The sequence below is a fragment of the Hipposideros armiger genome, unplaced genomic scaffold, assembly GCF_001890085.2.
Source record: "Hipposideros armiger isolate ML-2016 unplaced genomic scaffold, ASM189008v1 scaffold_226, whole genome shotgun sequence".
NCBI lineage: Eukaryota > Metazoa > Chordata > Mammalia > Chiroptera > Hipposideridae > Hipposideros > Hipposideros armiger.
In genome coordinates, this window is record NW_017731576.1 from 1496187 (window position 1) to 1502723 (window position 6537).

Below are 6537 nucleotides of genomic sequence, written 5' to 3' on the forward strand. Positions count from 1 at the left end.
GTTTTTCTAGCAGTCTAGTTCAATGTCAGCCATATAACAGGTACTCAGTAAATGTTAACTGAATGAACAAATGGTTTCACATCATCTTATTCTCCTCTTCTCTCCCTCACCAGACCCAGCCTTGTGTTTCCTTCCTCTATCATTAGTATTTGAAACCAACCCACCCCTCAGACTCGAAATCCTAACATCATCTTTGACTCCTTCTCCCTCTCACGCCTTCTATGCCATATGTAGTCAAAATACACCAAGTCTACTTCTAAATAGGTATAACACACATACCCTCTTTTCCATTCCTTGTACTGGCCCAAGTTTCCTCTCATTTAGATAATTAAAATTGCTTCCTAGCTGCCACTTCCTCCAATGACTCAGGTCTGTCCTCCCCAGAATCCGCAGCATTATTTTCCTGAAGTTCAGATAGATCTCTTCCTCAAAATAGCTTATTCTTTCACACAAATAAAATCTGAATGGAGCATCATGTAGAAAATTAGAAGCAAGAGATTAGATTTAAACACAGCAATATAGTGAATCTTAAAAACACAGTGTTTAGTGAGAAGAGAGAGAAATGAAATGAGATTATATAACACAATATCACTTACATGCATTAAAAATACATGCAGCAAAATAGTAAACATTTTATAAAAATATATGTAAGCAAGAGAGGTAGACATCAAATGCAAAAACACAGTTGCCCACGGGGAGGAGGGGGATGGGAAAGTGGTATGTGGGATAAAAGGAAAAATAAATAAAAGAAGAGAAGGGCTTGGCATTCTCTGATAACAATGAATGGGCAATGAGCTCAGAAGGCTAAACTCCATGTACAAGGAACAAACAATGACAATAAAACAATTTGTATCCCAGAGACAAGGAGGATTCGATTCGTTTGTGTGTCTCTTTCATAGTTCTTAGGACATTTCCTTGAGCATCATTCGAAATCAATCAATGTGCAAAGTGTGCATTTATTTTAATCAGGTAAGCTCCATGACATGCCTCAGTACTGAGAAAATACACCATCCATGTCCTCACCTTACCCTACTGGAGACAAACTCCCAGGTACTGGCTTCTCTGCCTGTCCCTTCTTGCTAATGATCACTTCACTCAAGCACAGTAATTCTCTTAACAACTGGAGCTCACAGCAGTACTTAAAAAAAAAATCTAATAAACATCTCCAAGCCTTTAACCATAGATGTTAAGTATATTAAAGACAGCATCCTAATTTTATCAGGGATAGTCACTTACAATGTTCAGCCACATATTTCAAAGGAATTAGAAATTATATTTTTATCTTTCTTGATACCCCATGCTTAAGCTCCAGAAATTACGAGATCCAAAATGAAAGCGCAATCTAAGAAGGCATGAGGTCACTTGGAGATCAGTTTTGTGGGCAGAATCCAGGTTTCAAGGAGAAGTAATAAATATTGTAGACAAACTGGTCTAGTAATCTCTATTTGTCTCTTTCCAGCCAACACAGAATTGAAAAAGATAAATAGTTGATCATGGATTTCTAATTCCATCAGGGTCAGGGAGCCACCAAGAACACCTGCTTGACTTGGGATAAACATGCAATATTTTCGTAAACTTTTATTTAAAAATCTACAGACAAAATAGATCCTAGTAGGGAAGTCAAGCCTCTCATGGCCCTTGAATCTGGCTAATGAAAGTGTTAATGGTTTTAGTAGACATTATAAAATAAATACTCATAAAACTTTGCACAACACACCATTATATGGCCCCATAAAATCCACAAGGCAATTACAGAGTTATGAGCTCTCTGCCTACCTCCTCGAGATCAAGGTTAGCACATGTGGGAGTCATGGGGGAGCCTGAAAAAAGAGGGGGGATATTAGAGCGGAGGCCAGCACTGACCTAGGGGAGGCCAGAGCTGTCCCCTATCCCTTGACTTCCTTGTCTGTGAAATGGACATTTGACATCAAGTCCAATCCCCCTCAGCCAGTCCTCATTTCTTTGTGCGTCACATGAACAAGAGTGTTGGTATGGAAAATACAATCCTTGTTTCATTTCTCAGGGCTAAGTGACCTCAAGCACAGCATCTAATCCAATGCCCTTCTAGTCACACTCATAGCCAACGTTTATGTGTTCGTGGTGGACCAAGCACAGTGCTAAACACCTTATACTCCATATCCCATTTACTCCTCACATCATACTAATGAGCTACACTTATCATCATCCCCATTTTATGGATGAAGAAACTTATTCAAGAGCTGAGCATTTGATCACATACTGGCTCATAATAGGGACAATGCAACCTACCACGCAGGTACAGTACTGGGCACACAGCACTCAGAAACTATTCACTCCTTGCCCATTCCTTTGTCATGAATCACTCTCACTGTTTTAATGGGGAAAGAATAAATATACCATAATTTTGCAGCCATAGAGCACAGGTGTGTGTGGAAAACTGAGCTACAAAAGCATCAGCTGAGGCTGGATGTTGAACACTGTATTCAGCACCCCATCCCCCAACATTTCTTACCTGCCTCTGCTTCTTCTCAGTCCACCTGCTGTTCCCAAGGGTCCCTTGCAATGTAATAATCAGTCCCTGAAATAGTGTTGCATTATGCATTTTCCTCACCAGCACTGTACCTCATCAGAGCAAAAACTTTAAGAATGATCTTCTGTTGGTTTGGTGCTATGCAAGTCACAAAACACTTGGTTAAAATATTGCCTAAAAATTAATAACAATTACTAACATGATGTTAGGGGAAAAGATGCCAGTTATTTTGTACAACAAACCTTAGCTGGATTTCTTCTGATGTTTCCTCAAGAGTAAGTTCAGGGTGTACATTTTTGCAGGAACACCACGGAAGTGGTGGTGTGTCTACCTCAGCACATCCTATCAAGACGCACACGGTGTCAATTTGTCCCTTGCTTGTGATGTTAAGCTTGATCATTGGGTTAACATGGTGTCTGCTGGGTTCCTTCACTGGGAAGTTACTCTGTCCTCTATATTAATTTTATATTTTGAGATATATTTTGAGACTATTTGTAAATATCTCATTTCTCATCATTCTTTCAGTAATTAAGTTAGCATCCATCAATAAATCTTATCTGAAACAATTATTACTATAGTAGGATAAATAGGTGAATGATAGATGATAGATACATATATAGACAGATGATAGATTAGATAGACAGATATAGATAAATAGATGACAGATAAAGAGATAAGAAGGAATTAGAGAGCGTGTGTGCACACAAGTGTGGTAAAATGTTAGCCTTTTGGGAATCTAGGTGAAGAGCTTACAGCTTTACTATTTTTGCAGTATTTTGTAAGTGTGACTCCAAGCTGGGTGGATGTGAGTGAGCAGTGGAGCCTGTGTGACGGGCCCCACCTGACCGCAGGGGAGGCTGGTAAAGTGATGACCTGCCATTTTCAGCTTCTCCCACCTGGGCTGGTAAGATGGGATATTCTTCAACTTAAGTAAGAGAGTTTGGTTTACAGAGAGGCCAAAAAGAATGAAAAAAGTCCATTATGTGCCAGAAAACATCTGTGCAATCTAACCTCGCCTCAACTCCTCCTGTTGCTTGGCCATCAATCTTTTTATTCTCCTATCACATTCAACTCCATGGTTATTTCTGATTCTTTTCAACTTTCTAGAACCCAGCCTCCATCTCACCACTCACCCCTCACTCTCTGTCATGTCCTTACTTCCTTCTCTACAGAGATAAACGTCTCCTCACCATGACAGTTCTAACTGGTTGTGTGGGCATAAAGTCAGGCTGGTATGGCTCAGGTCTTGAGTTTATGACTTATTAACTGGGGACACTGGGCAAGTTACTTCCTCTAAGCATCATCTTCCTTGCCTGTAAAATGAGGCTAGTGACATTGACCTTGCAGGGTGTTGCTTGGAAGTACAGTGATATGTGTGAGGTGCAGGTGCGCAGGAGGTACCCTGGTAGCACTAGATTCCTTCCCTTTCCTTGACCTCTTCTAATGGACACTGACTGGTGTGTTGCCCAAACTGGGACTGAAGGGTATCATTCCCTCTGTTTCGGGAAATATTGGGGCAGCCTGCCCTTGCTTGGAATTCTCCTTTGACGGAAGCCTGCTGCCTCACCCAGCCGCACCTCTTCCTGGGACAGCCTGCATCCAGTGACTTGCCAATGTGAAGGTATAAAGGCCCAGCACCCTTGTCCCAACTCAGGACAATTCTGAAGGGTCAGTCCAGCCCCAGAGCTCCCCATGGGGTTGGCTGAGGCCCTTGTGGTGACTGCTTCCCAGTCCAGCTCCTCCCTGTGCCCCCTCTGGATCCCATCTCTTTTCCTGCTCTGTACTGATCCTGAGAGCAGGCCCTTATAAACACCCTGTACGCCCGTCTCTGTCTAACAGCTTCCTGAACAACCCAACCCGTGATAGCTGTTTTCTTTGTCTTGCCTTCAAGTCTAGCCTTTTCAACCACATAACTCATGGGGACCTAGTTCCATCTCCTACCATCTCAAAACAATTCCTCCCTCATATTGGATGTATCCTTCAATTGCAGATGTATGTTAACAGTGCCTTTTCATCTCCCACCCCTAGCTTTATTGATGAGACCCCCTCTTTCCTTCGAGGCCCATTCAAGTGGTGCCTCTTCTAGAGAGCCTCCCTTGATTTCCTTATGGAACTATCCTCTCCCCACTATTTTGTCTTTCCCCCTCATCTGGCAACTGTGTCTGAGTTGGTGTGCCGGTCAATTGCCAGTTCACCCTCACATCCACCCTTGCCCTTTGCCTCAGAAATCCGACATTGCAAATTACATTTCCCACATGCATGTGTCCACTGGTTTCCAAATAGAGTCTGTCACTAGGAGGTATGGACAAGAGCTTGAAAGGCAAGGGAAGGGAAACATCCAGGAAAATCCTTCCCCTCTCTGTGCCTCGGGAAAGGGCATCACTGGCAAGAGCTGTGCCCACCTGACCACAGCTCCCCCCAGGCAGCCCTAGCTGCTAGGCTCCAGTCACTCCATCTCCTTCCTTTGCCTCACCAGCCTGGGGCTGGCAATCATTTCTCTTGAATCTGTTAATCGCCGGGTTGCCTGACTACCCCATTTTCAGTTGTTCTAGCCCCGCTGTAATTATTCTCCCATAGAAAACGTCCTTGCTTAAACTCTCTGGCCTGAGTTCTGTTTTCCTGGATGATACAGATACTTATTTTCGGATTGCCTTACCTTCTCTCACAAGTCTGGGAAGACCTCCTGAGCAGAGACCAAGTCAAGGCCCTGTGGTCAACAAAACCGGAAATGACTTCTTGTTGGTAACAAGGCAATTAGCAAACACAAGGGTCAGATGTGTGACTCTCTAAAACAAAGAATCCACAATTAACCAATGTTGCCTCACCTTCTCACTTTCCAATATCATTTAGAGGAACTGAGAAATCCTTTGTCATTTTGTACAGAATCAGCCTTCACCAGTTTAGCTAACCTTCTCCTACCTTCGGCAGCATCTCCTGACATGAAGGCTAAGACATTTTTAATGTTGAAATAAAATGTGTTTTACCCAGCTGATGTCTCAAAGAATTATGTCCAGATCTTGCTTGTGGTTTTGAAGATAAACACTAAATGTAAATTTGTTTGTAAATATTTTGAACAGATGTTTTAATTATTTTTTGCATTAAAAATTGACAATAATCGATATTCCCCACTGATGAGCTACAAACATTGCATGTGTGTGCGTGGGTATATATTCTTTTTAATAGCAGTTATTGCTCCGTGATGACTGGAGAAATTGCTCTGAGGTTTAAAAGCATATTTGCAGCTATCCCCAGGGGATTTTGGTTAGCAATGCCTACTGTATCATCCACCTTATTTTAAATTTGCAACAGGAAACACAATTCAATCTAGCGCATTTCTAAAGGCCAATGGGAAATAGATTGGGCGGCAGAGTCAGGAAATGCAAATTCAATGCTAAACTCTATCCCAAACCCATCTGCCTGAGTTTTATTTCCTTTCTTTCTTCCCCAAGGCCAGTGATGCTGACTCAGTAGTGCATTAAACACAAATGTGTGGGTACGGCCCTGACCAGCCATTAATCAATGTGCAGCCATGAAGGCAACATTCATGGATTAGCAATCTACTGCAAGGTGCCAGGCGCATGCAGGGAGAAATTAAACTAGGCTTTCAGAGGTAGACAGGGGCACAGGCCACTACCTATGCTGCAAGGTTCCAGTTGATTGAAAAGAAATGTAAATGCTAAGCAGAGTTATAAATACGTATGCGGTATATTTTAGAGGCTTAACAAATTGACTCCTTTAACTGTGGTGAAAAGAAAAAAAAACCTCACAATGATTGTGCACTTAGCCTCATTTGGAAATAACATCAAAAGTCTGTATTTGAGACCTTTTGTTAACGCGAGGCCTGAAAGAGGGCCTCCTGCCCTTGTTCCCACACCCTAGAGACACTGGGGCAGGCAGCTCAGGTACAAGATTCCAGGCACCCCTCGCCCAGTTTATACAAGTGACTGTGCTTTGGGGAACTGCACAAGGAGGGGGGCTGGCCTTGAGCTCTTCATCCTGATTTCTTGCCTTTGATTGAGGGAACCAGC